We start from the raw sequence: 13047 nt of genomic DNA, 5'->3' as shown, positions 1-13047 counted from the left end.
CAGAGCAGATGCTTCATGGCTGTGTGGGGATTTGAACCCTGGTCTCCCAGGTTGTAATCCAATACTCCACACAGGCTCTCTATGGAAGAAAGGTGGTATATAAATGTAATTAATCCCAATCCAGGGCTCATCTGCTACTGAGATGTAGTGTCGTATCTAAGAGTTTACCATATATGGAGCAAAAAATGTCAGACGTCCAAACTGGATTTAGAAAGGGAAGAGGCACCAGAGATCATGTTGCAAACATATGTTGGATAATGGAACAGACCAAGGAATTTCTACTTTATAGATTAGAGCAAAGCCTTTGATTGTGTAGATCATGAAAAACGATGGAATGCTTTAAAAGAAATGGGGGTGCCACAGTGTCTGATTGTCCTGAGGTGCAACCTATACTCTGCATAAGAGGCTACTGTAAGGACAAAATATGGAGAAACCGATTGGTTCCCCATTGGACAGGGTGTGAGACAGGAGTGTATTTTATCACCTTACTTGTTTAATCTATATGCAGAACATACCATATGGAAAGCAGGATTGGACCAAGATGAAGGAGGCGTGAAAATTGGAAGAAGAAATATCAATAATTTAAGATATGCAGACAATACTATACTCTTAGCAGAAACCAGTAATGATTTGATACGAATGCTGATGAAAGTTAAAGAGGAAAGCACAAAAACAGCTGTACGTTAAGAAGATTAATGACAGCAGAAGATTTATATAACTTTAAAGCTGACAAGGACATTGAACTTGTCAAGGATTATCAAAACCTTGGCACTGTCATTAACCAAAATGGAGACAGTAGTCAAGAAATTAGATGGAGGCTAGGACTGGGGAGGGCGGCTATGAGACAACTAGAAAAGGTCCTCAAATGCAAAGATGTATCACTGAACACTCAAGTCAGGATCATTCAGACCATGGTATTCCTGATCTCTATCTATGGATGTAAAAGTGAAAGTTGAACAGTGAAAAAAGCAGATAAGAGAAAAATCAGCTCATTTGAAATGTGGTGTTGGAGGAGAGCTTTGCGCATACCATGGACTGCGAAAAAGACAAATAATTGGGTGTTAGAACAAATTAAATCAGAACTATCACTAGAAGCTAAAATGATAAAATGAGATTATTATACTTTGGACAGAATGAGAAGACATGATTCGCTAGAAAAGACAATAATGCTAGGAAAAACAGAAGGGAGTTGAAAAAGAGGAAGGCCAAACAAATGATGGATTGATTCCATAAAGGAAGTCACAGGCCTGAACTTACAAGATCTGAACAGGGTGGTTCACGACAGGTGCTACTGGAAGTTGCTGATTCATAGGGTCGCCATAAGTTGTCACCGACTTGAAGGCAATTAACAAAAACAAACAGCACCACAGTAAATGCATGTTCCTTTCCCTGGAGGCTGGTGGGAAAAGGGCAGCATATTGAAAGATGCTTTTTAAAAATGAATTAACAGGCTTCTTCTGGCTGGACAGGGAGCGGAGGTGGGACGGAAAAGCTCAGGTCTAGGACCACATCTCCCAAGCTGTTGTCAACACTCTGATTATCTAACTCCTCAGCCATACAAGGGATTTATGGTCTCTATTACTGCTGCTAATGTGATAAGCTCTCTTTCTATTGACAGGCTCATCTGCAATAACCAGTTTAAACTGTGATTGAAATCGCTCCATCCAATTATCAAGGGTCAGTCACTAAAAAAGAGGGTGCAGGGAGACTAAGTGGTATTTCTTTAAACTGTTGTTAAAGACAAGCGTTCAGAAAAAGCTGGCACAGACTTTTTGTTTTACTGGTTGCTCTGTTGCTTGCTCTGTAGTGTCTCTTAGAAAGACCTACCAGGGGAAAAGTAGTGGGGGGGGGCTCTGCTGGATTTCCCCCCACAGATACTCTGGCATTACCTGCATTTTCTGTTGTTCTATGCTGTCCTTTGCTTGGTGGGTTCTTCCGCCACGAGGCCCTCTCCACGTGCCAGAGCAGGTTGTGTGACTGTGCGTGCATGCGCACGCAAAACAGACAGAGACTGTTGGGAGGAATTGGTGCCTCTCCCTCTGCCGTCCCTGTTGAGGCAAAGGAAGGAGGTGCCGAAGGAAGCAGCCATGAAGAGGAAGCCTGGGGGAATTTGGCATATGCATGGCTGGAAGGTACAACACGCATGCGCGGCTGGGCAGAAGTCCAAAAAACCTGGAGATTGAGGGACATGGCAATGATGTAGCTGGAGAGCACACTGAAAAGCTGGCATCTCCGGCCAGAAACCGGAGATCTGGTAACCCTATTTGTATGACACTGTATTACCATAGATGGACGTGGATGAATGAGTTGTAAACGATGTTTGATGCTGCTGTGTATTTTTGTAGACCAAGCATTTGCTCTTTGATGGTTGTTGGGCTGAATATTAGGTATCTGTATGGTTGGTGAGAATGAATCAGAGTGGGACTTGGATTTGGAGGACTGTTAAGGACATATTTGGGAGGGATTACTGTGTATGTGTGGTGGTGAGACTGCAGGTCCTATTTGAGATATTTTTAATTACTAAGAATGCCCATTTGTGTAGTTTGTTGTGTTTTTGTATTTTATTTTTATTCATAATGTTTAGGTTTAAGAGAATACTTTATTTTTCTGTTAATTATGCTGTTTTGAATGTGTCTTTCATGTTTGGCCTCTGTGTGTAGTGTTTTCTTTTAATATTTTGTGACGTTTTGTTTGATGCTTTAAGATCTAGGTTGGAAATGGCTTTAAGATTTCCCCCCACAAAAAAAAATAAAGTGGCAAAGAAATGACTTAAATAAAATAAGCTCTTCTCAAGTTTTTCCAGGCATTACCCACATATTTTGAAGTATATCTTTACAAGTGACTAAAATACTGTGATTCTTAGGAAGCTGAATTCTATGGCCAGTATCACATTCTGTGGGTATTATATTATCTGGCTAGCATCAGTTACCAGTCTGAAATTATTTCTGTTTTTATACATTACAAATTTGGGACCTTCTAGGGCCAATCCCTCTCCCCTCTGCTTTTATCACTGTCAGTGCTTTTAACTTTGTACATCCACTGTCATCATAGGGAAGAGGGTTGAGGAGTTCTTTCTCTTTTTACACAAAGTAATTCTTATGCACACTGAGCACACGTAAACCCTTATGTTACCTTTTATGTGAATGACAACGTTTACTGTCCTTCTGATTAACACAGGGCGACCAATTAGAAATAATTATTCCAAGATGCTTTATAAGAAGATTTTTTCCTAAAAGACAGGCTATTAATCTATAAGCTAACTTAAACAAGTACATTTGACACATCACTCCTTCATCCATACCAGAGTCCGGCATTCTCGGTCACACTTGTTGCAACACCAACGGAATGTTCAGAACTGGATTTTATATAGATGGATGTCTAAAAGTTTACTTCATAGATTGGTTTCAAAACACATAACTCAAAACAGCTACGATGTGTCTTTTAAACCTACAAATAAAGTAATAGTAAAATAACAATGGCTGCAGATCCTTAGCAGATATATTTGACGACAGACATTTCTCATGTTCAAAACAATGTGGAGAATGCTGTTTTCCTGCACTTTGCAGACCTTAGTCATGAGTTTTGACCTTCCCTTTTAGCAGGTAAAAAAAGGAATCGCTCTTCCTTGCAAAACTCCTCTGTTCCACCTCTGTTTTGTATTGCCATTTAAACCAGAAAGTAAGGGCAGCTGTGTCTGCTCATAAGAAAAAATTAAAATCTGTATTAAATTAATAACTTTATGAAGTCAAACAAAAAGTCACAAAACAATGTGCAAGCTTTTGAGTTCTACAGAACTCTGCATCAGGCTATAGATGAATTATAAAGCCATGGAGTCTGCATCTGATTACATTCTCAAGATGGAATGTGGGAGGTGGTAGAAGACACTCAAATAAAGCTCTGTTAGGTGCTATGCATTTAAACTAGATAACAATCTTTGTGTAGTTGCATTGGCACTTAATAAACTGTAAGAATTACAAGTAGTTATGATGCTTGGTGTAATTTAATCAATTTATGTGTATATCTTCCTTGGAAATGGACAATTATTCTGAAGGATTATATTTAGCATTTATATAATATTTTCTGAAGGTTCAATCTGCCTAATGTCCATTTGATCACTAATCCCGCAATAGCCCTGTAAGGAAGGGACTACGAGTAGCGCTGTGACTAATGATGGAGCTGGGTCAAAGCTGAAAGGAAGCCCAGAGGCTGATGCGCACAGATGCAAAAGGAGTGTCCGGAGTTGTACGACACACACAACAGGAACACGGAATGTGAGAAGTATGAACTAGAGAAAGTTAGAAATTGTCAAGCAAGAAATGGAACACATCAACATTACAATACTTGGCGTGAGTGAATTAAAATGGATGGGAATGGGACATTTTCAATCAGGCAACTACAAAATATTTTACGCAGGAAATGAGAAATCAAGAAGAAATGGGGTTGCTTTAATAGTGAGAAGTGATGGAGCAAAAGCAATTAAGAGCTACAACACAAGGTCTGAGCGAGTGATATCAATGAGATTAAATGGGAAACCTATTAACATAACCATCATTCAAGTCTATGCTCCAACAGCAAACACAGAAGAAGAGGAATTGGAGAGATTTTATGCAGAAGTATAGGAAGAAATTGATCATACACCAAAACAAGACGTGCTGATAATCATGGGGGACTGGAATGTAAAGTAGGGAACAGAGAATAACTAGGAATTGTGGGAAATGGGGCTTAGGAGACAGAAATGAAGCAGGAGAAAGACTTATTGAATTCTCTGAAGCCAATAATTTGTTTCTTGCAAACACCTTTTTTAAGCAACCGAAAAGACGACTGTACACATGGACATCACCAAATGGTCAATATAGGAATCAAATTGATTATATAACTGGTAGCAGAAGATGGAGAAGTTCCATACTTTCTGCAAAAACAAGACCAGGATCAGACTGCAGTAGAGAAGATGAACTGGTCGTACTGAAAATCAGAGTAAAGCTAAAGAAGAACAACAAAGCAATCATAATGCCAAAGTAGAATTTAAATAACATCCCAGAAGCATATAAAGATCAAATAAGGAACAGGTTTGAGGCTTTAAACCTAGTTGACAGAGAACCAGAAGAACTATGGAATGAAGTCAGAGATATTATCAGGGAAGGATGCAAAAATACAATACCTCTAGTTAAAAAGAGAGAAAGACCTCAATGGATGACTGAAGAAGCTCTTAAAATGGTTAAAGAGAGAAGGAAAGCAAAAGCAAAAGGAGACAGAAACATGGTCAGAACCCTAAATGCAACAATATAGTGACTAGTATGTAGTGATAAAGAGAACTATTACAATAGTTATTGTATAGAAATAGAAGAGGACAACAAAAAGGGAAGAACAAGAGCTCTATTCCAAAAGATTACAAAAATGAAAGGGAAATTTAAACCAAGAGCAGTGATGCTGAATAATCAACAGGGGAACAAATGACTGACTGAGATGAAATAAAAGGAAGATGGAAGCAATACACTGAAGAACTCTATAAAAGAGATGCCAGGATGACAGGTTCATTCAAGGAGGAACCATATGATGAAAAAATTTCAGAATGTGAGGTGAAAGCTGCTCTTAAAATACTTGGAAGAAACAAATCACCAGGAACAGATGACATACCAATAGAGTTGCTACAAGTTACTGAGACTGACAAAAATTTGTCAACAAATATGGAAATTAAAACAATGGTCCACAGACTGGAAACATTCAATATACATCCCAATTCTAAAGAAAGGGGATCCCAGGGAATGCAGTAACTATCGAACTATTGCCTTAATATCCCATGCAAGTAAAGTAATACTCAAGATTCTACAACAAAGGCTCTTACTACTTATGGATCAAGAAATGCCAGATGTCCAAGCTGGATTTAGAAAAGGAAGAGGCACCAGAGATCATATTGCAGACATACATTGGATAATGGAATGTACCAAGGAATTTCAGAAGAAAATCACCCTGTGCTTTATAGATTACAGCAAAGCCTTTGACTATGTAGATCATGAAAAACTATGGAATGCTTTAAAAGAAATGGGGGTGCCACAGCATCTGATTGTCCTGATGCGCAACCTATACTCTGCACAAGAGGCTACTGTAAGGACAGAATATGGGGAAACCAACTGGGTCAGAACAAATTAAACCAGAACTGTCACTAGAAGCTAAAATGATGAAACAGAGGTTGTCACACTTTGGACACATCGTGAGAATAGATGATTCACTAGAAAAGACAGTAATGCTGGGGAAAACAGAAGGGAGTAGAAAAAGAGGAAGGCCAAACAAGAGATGGATTGATTCCATAAAGGAAGCCACGGACCTGAACTTACAAGATCTGAACAGGGTGGTTCACGACAGATGCTCTTGGAGGTCACTGATTCATAGGGTCGCCATAAGTCGTAATCAACTTTAAGGCATATAACAGCAGCAATTTGGGTTCTCCACATTCCTGCAGCAACTTGTGAATTTTTTTTAAAGCCTCATGAAAGTTCTTCAGTAGCTTAGTGCAAATTTCTCCTAATAAATATGTTTTTATGGACTTTATATATATATGAAGGCGGAAGCTGAAACGTTTTGTTAATATAATAAAAACCTCTGTTTGGTTAATCACAATTACGTTATATATAAATATGTATGTATTTTGTTACAGTTGGTGACCTGCATAATTATTTATGGAGTTTTGACTAATGTACACAAATGTTGCAAGCAATTTATCCTAATATGCTGCATTTTTGTATGTTGTTTTCACCAATAAGTACACTTCCCCCTACTATATGAATTTTTATAAACATTGGTTGGAGAATTGCATTGCAAAATTTGGATGAGTGCAAATTTAGAGGGCTGTGTTTCAGTTCTCATGTTGTTTTGGAAAGTGCAAATTTGAGAAATTCAGCTTTAAATGCAAATTGAATCATTTCTCTCCCCCCTCCCTATTGACAGCTGAATGTGGGGACCGATTTCAATGAAAAACACAGTGCAAGGTACTAGGTAAGTCCTTTCCGTGGTGTTTTCTTTCCTAATGGCCCCATTCCCAGACAAATGCTGCAGATATCCAGAGGATGGATGCATATGTGGGAACCAGAATGATCAAGACCTTCACAACTTTGAAAATGAACTTAGTACAGAGAAGACTTGAGTCTCTCTGAGAAACTGGACTGTTTTCTCTAAAGCTGACATGTTTGTTTCAATGGGTGTAAATAAATGCTATTGTTCTAAAACAACTACTTTTATCTGAGGATCCTGTCTCTGAGAGCAGCCAGTGTAATTTATGTCACACTCTAATGAAGTGGGTTCTAGTCCATGAAAGCTTTTGCTTTGATTTACAAAGTCATGCACAGCTTGGGACTCCAATACCTCCAGCACTGCCTTTCCCCATAAGAACCCTGAGATCTGAGACACTTCTGTGTGCCCCCTCCAAGAGATGCTGGAAGCACGGCAACGAGAAGAGGGCCTTTACTGTGATAGCCCCCCCATTACTTGTGAAATGCCCTCTCCAGAGAGGCTTGCCTGGTGGCAACATCATCATCAATTACATTTATATCCTGCCTTTTCCCCATAGAGCTCAAAGTGGCGTACATGGTTCTCTTCCCCTCCCTATGTTGTTCTCAAAACAACCCTGTGAGGTAGGTTTTTGTGCCAGTCAAAGGCATATTTATTTTCCTAGTCATTTGGACAGTGATAATAATGGTCTGGCTGTCCAGGTTTATTTGTTGTTATTCATGTCTGTGTTGGAGGGAGGGATATTTTTGTTTTTAAGTAATTTCTGTCAAATACATTTAGTATTCCAATACTGTCTTAATGGACATATTATTAGGAATTGTATTTTAGTGTTTTGTCTTTTCTGTAAGTCTCTTCAGGAGTTTCTTCAGCTGTGGGAAGCAATAAATAAATCTAATTAACTGAACTAAAATGACCTTCCACTCAGTCTTTGCTTACCTTACTCCAATAAAGTGATCAATGACATAATCTCTTGTCAGAACGGTCTCACGCACCTGTGTCTCTTGCGAATGAATTTTGGAGGGAGTATAAGCACCCAGCGTACAGATAAAATTACTGTGGTCTCTCGTTTGTTTTTGTTTCTGAAGTTATGTTTCATTGTAAAACTTTTTAGGGACAATATTTTTCAAGAAAAATATAATTTTAAAAATGTCAAAAAACTCCTTCACCTCTGGTAAGAGAAAGAATGAACTCATGGTACATGTCAAAAGCCACTCCCAGCCCTCTGTATGCCAGAATGTATGCTTAATAGAAACTAAAGTGAAACTGTTAGTGAACAGCTCCTTGGGCTAATCTCAGTTAATTTGTTTTAGGATATGTCAACTTAATGGTACAAAGGGCATCTTCCAGTAGTTGGCATATTTTCACAGCTAGTGTGTCTGCATACACACCAGACATTATTTCCCCCAAAGAATCCTGGGAACTGTAGTTTACCCCTCACAGAGCTACAATCCCAAGCCCCCTTAACAAACTACAGTTCCCAGGTTGCTTTGGGGGAAGTCATATGGATGTTATCCTGTGCCATTCCATGTTTTGCTTGTGAAATACCAAGCAGCTCACAGCCACTGCCTAGCATTGCCAATTCTATTCTAGCAGGATTCTTCTGAATTTGTTACAAATATCACTTCAATATTTGTTTAATGAAACTCCAGTACAATTTTTTAAAAAAACTACTTACAAACTACTCGTGTACTATTCACATTTTCAAGGTAGCCTAAGAGAAACAGCAGCACTCCAAGATGTTTCAGAAGTATTTTTAGCGTTATCTAGTCAAGAAGAAATCCCACAGCCTTGGGAACACCTCTAGCAACTGTTCCAGCAGCGAAATGCCAAAACACAGTTTCCTTTAGGCTAGAGTTTTTTTTAAAAAAAAATTTTTTTGGCTTATGAAATATCTGTGTTCCAGAAAGAAAGGCAGATCTGACTGATTTTCTCCAATTCAGCTAAAAGTAACCTTCAAGTTCAAAAGAGTTCCCCGTAAGATTCAGGCTTCAGCAAGCAAACATTCGATCCAAGACCTTTATATCAAATACTTTGGGTAATTACCTTCAGATAATGCGGCACAAACAACTCCCGAAGGTATCTCTTGCTGATGTTCCTCGTTTTAATCTCCACCCCCTCCTCATTCCCGCCTCCCTTACGTTCGGTTTTACACACAAAAGATTAGCATAAGAAATCCTCCAACGGAAAGAGCAAAACTGCTTCAAGGGCACTTTCAGTTCCTTATTATTGGAACTTCACGTAGCCGAGAGCGAGGTTTAGGGGTGGAGTTAAGGGCCCAGACCTGCTACTACTTTAGCCTAACAGCCATTTCCCGTTTGTTAAAAGAAACGCATTCACTATGTGTTTTTAATCAATGCCATTCTGTCTTTGCACCGTTCATTCATAATGCGTCTCCACATCAAATCCTTATGTTTCTACCTGCACATTTTGAATAGATGTGTTACATCTAATCAATTATCCTGTTTACCACAGTGCCCAGCCAGTTGCTCCCAAGAGTGCAGGAGCAGGACATGAAAACAGCCTCCCTCCTGGGCTAGTATACAGAGCCACATTCTCCACTCACTCTTTAAACCTTTCTAAGCAGGGGTGTAGTCATGTGGGGTCTCGGGGTGTGTGTGTCTTAGACCCTTTACTTTTTAGGGTCCCAGCAAGGTCCCTATATCTCCAGCATCCTACAAGCCAATCAGCATGAAAGGGAAGTGTATTAGCCACTGAGAAGAGTCTTCTAACATGCTTCCTTGTCCTTTCCTGATGGTTGGAGTCAATCAGAGTGAAAGATGAGTCAAAAACTGAAAAGAGACTTCTCAGACACTCTCCTCTTTCATGCTTATTGATTCCTCAGCATTAACAAAGATCTCATTCTCAACCCCACAGTAAAAAAAAAGTGGGTAGGGAGCACAGCTGTGATTAACATGAAGGGAACCTACACTTCTGAATTTGCCACTACGCTACTGTTTCTAAGCCAGTTAATTCTATTGTTGTTGTTATATGCCTTCAAGTCGATTATGACCCTATGAATCAGCAACCTCCAATAGCATCTGTCATGAACCACCCTGTTCAGATCTTGTAAGTTCAGGTCTGTGGCTTCCTTTATGGAATCAATCCATCTCTTGTTTGGCCTTCCTATTTTTCTACTCCCTTCTGTTTTTCCCAGCATTACTGTCTTTTCTAGTGAATCATGTCTTTTCATTATGTGTCCAAAGTATATAACCTCAGTTTCACCATTTTAGCTTCTAGTGATAGTTCTGATTTAATTTGTTCTAACATCCAGTTATTTGTCTTTTTCACAGTCCACAAAGCTCTCCTCCAACACCACATTTCAAATGAGTTGATTTTTCTCTTATCCACTTTTTTCACTGTCCAACTTTCACATCCATACATAGAGATCGGGAATACCATGGTCTGAATGATGCTGACTTTAGTGTTCAGTGATACATCTTTGCATTTGAGGACCTTTTCTAGTTCTCTCATAGCTGCCCTCCCCAGTCCTAGCCTTCTTCTGATTTCTTGACTATTGTCTCCATTTTGGTTAATGACTGTGGCGAGGTATTGATAATCCTTGACAAGATCAATGTCCTCGTTGTCAGCTTTAAAGTTACATAAATCTTCTGTTGTCATTACTTTAGCTTTCTTATGTTCAGCTGTAGTCCTGTGCTTTCCTCTTTAATTTTCATCAGCATTCGTTTCAAATCATTACTGGTTTCTGCTAGTAGTATGATATCATCTGCATATCTTAAATTGATATTTCTTCCCCCAGTCTGCACACCTCCTTCATCTTGGTCCAATCCCGCTTTCCGTATGATATATTCTGCGTATAGATTAAACAAATAGGGTGATAAAATACACCCCTGTCTCACACCCTTTCTGATTGGGAACCAGTCGGTTTCTCCATATTCTATCCTTATAGTAGCCTCTTGTCTAGAGTCTAGGTTAATTATATATTGTTGGAAAAAGTAATTCCTTTTGTCTGTGTTGAATCTACGTCCTTTAATTTCACTGTGTTACTGCCCCCCCATCCCAGCCCAAAGCTCAATCAAATATTAACATGGTCAGCTAAAACAAAAAAGGGCAGGTGGCCATGGCTTGAGGCCCCCACCCCGTCATGGGATTGTTCAGCTTATCATTCCACAACAGGGCATGGAGTAAACTGGGCTGCATGTGAAAGAGCAGGTCAGGGAACGTGACACAGGGCCACTATTTTCAGTGGCATCTCTATGTACTTTGTAACATGAAGCAGCACAGAAAAAGTGGAAAGGAAGAGCTGAGGGAGCAAGCTCTACTGCCACCACTCTGAAGTGGTGGCTGGGGGGGTCAGCAAAGGGAAAGCAGGTAATTTTCCAGTGTAGGGGGCACTTGCACACTTTTGAGCTTATACATACACTTCTCTACATGAATTTTTAAAACATAATGAAGGAAACATAACATTTGATGACAATGGTTGTATGTAAGCCACACCCACCCACCCCTCTATATCTTGGAGCCATGAGGCACTCCTTCCCTTCTCAAAATAATCTTTAGTTAGAGTCTTATACAAGTACATTGGACCCTTAAGGGAAGTGGTTTGTTTTGCCAAATAGGCTGTTACCAGAGATCCAACAATATATCACAAAAACGTTTTCACATTGGTCCTAAAACAGAGCCAGTGGGGGGTGGGAGTTACCTTAGAGGCTAAATGTGCCTGGACATTTCATGTGACAATCGAGTTTGTCAAAATCTCATGAGTTCACCACTCTCCTTGATGAACACAAAGCAAGAATGACAGTTGTGCAGCCACAAACAGTGTTCCAAATTCGTATTACATTCTGTTTTTGGTGGGACATCAGCCCATTATGTTCCCAATATTATACAGCCATGAGAGTGACTGTATACTATAGCTAGCATGGATTTTTCCATTCTGCAATGTTAAATTGAAAATATCCCCCATGCCATTCTGCTGCTTCACATAAGCACATTTCAAAACAAAACCTTACAAAACCTATAGTCCTGAACTCAGAAACGCTCCCTTAAGAACCCTCTAAGTTTCCATGGTGAGACACAAAACAATCAGACAGAATTGAGAGTTCAAAGTGTAAAACACCAGAAAAAAATCCAGACCCCTTTTGGACTTTTTTCTGTCAGTGGTCTCATAATTTGTTAAAATTAATTAAAAATCAGCCATGTTCACAGAGTACCTGTAATCCTATTATTGACCTTGCCCCATACTCTGACCTTCATCTTCTGCAGTTAAAAAGTTTAAAAAAATGCATGGCTGATTTTTAATTAATTTAAGAAATTCAGCACTGAAGTCTATTATAACGTCAGGCATGCTCAGTAAGAACAAACTATCTGTTCTAAAAGGCAGACTCACAGCTGTTTGGCTTGGCTAATCAGAAGGCCACAACCACACCAGACATTGATTTCACTTTAGTCTTGGCTTCCCCCAAAGAATCCTAGGACGTGTAATTTGTGAAGGGTTCTGAGAGTTGCTAGGAGATACCCTATTCCCCTCACAGAGCTACAATCTCCAGACAAGGAGCTGACTGTTAAACCATTCTGGCCACTGGAGGGGAATAGGGCATCTCCTAGCAACTCTCAGCACTCTTCACTAACTACACTTCCCAGGATTCTTTGGGGGAAGCCATAACTATCTGAAGTGAAATAAAGATCTGGTGTGGATGTGGTCAGGGGCAGCTTTGGTTTAAAATTGGGTGGGAGACTATATATGCCTGCTGCAGAATAAAAAGATGGGGACAACCCTGAAAAACAATGATGATGTTCACAGTGTTTTCCTTTTGGAAAGAAAAGGGGCTTTCCCTCTGCCCAGTGCCAGCCCACCCAATCTCCTCCCCTCCCCCGGCACATATTAGCAAATTCTTCCAAGCAACACAGGAAGTGGATTGGACTGTGGAAGACCAACCCAAATTGTGTTTCATTTTGACAAATATATAGGGCAGTACAATATCTCAGAGAGGAGGTCGGGTCTCTTGCTCCCCTGGTGCATTCACTATAGCCGCCCAATTTCCTTGCTTTTTGAAGTTTGTTAGAAATATCTGTAGGCTATAGGTG

The 13047-nt window shown here is 39.7% G+C and overlaps 1 protein-coding gene across 4 annotated transcripts in view; it reads right to left on the bottom strand.

Annotated features, from left to right (window-relative positions):
- The window catches only part of BCL2L14 (BCL2 like 14), a 60251-nt gene that overhangs the window by 30469 nt on the left and 16735 nt on the right, over nt 1–13047 (bottom strand). Inside the window, exons 1-2 of one of the 4 annotated variants that reach the window (XM_061582491.1) lie at nt 9046–9236; nt 1890–2048 (exon numbers count right to left, since the gene is read on the bottom strand). The exons of 1 other annotated variant lie outside the window; for it this stretch is intronic. The gene's annotated coding sequence lies outside the window, so the exon portion shown is untranslated. Of the gene's footprint in view, nt 1–1889; nt 2049–8677; nt 8969–9045; nt 9237–13047 lie in introns of those variants that run through there. 2 more of the 4 variants (XM_061582490.1, XM_061582492.1) reach the window with 2 other exon arrangements.

The sequence above is a fragment of the Rhineura floridana genome, chromosome 8, assembly GCF_030035675.1.
Source record: "Rhineura floridana isolate rRhiFlo1 chromosome 8, rRhiFlo1.hap2, whole genome shotgun sequence".
NCBI lineage: Eukaryota > Metazoa > Chordata > Lepidosauria > Squamata > Rhineuridae > Rhineura > Rhineura floridana.
This window is presented reverse-complemented; position numbering and strand designations above follow the sequence as displayed.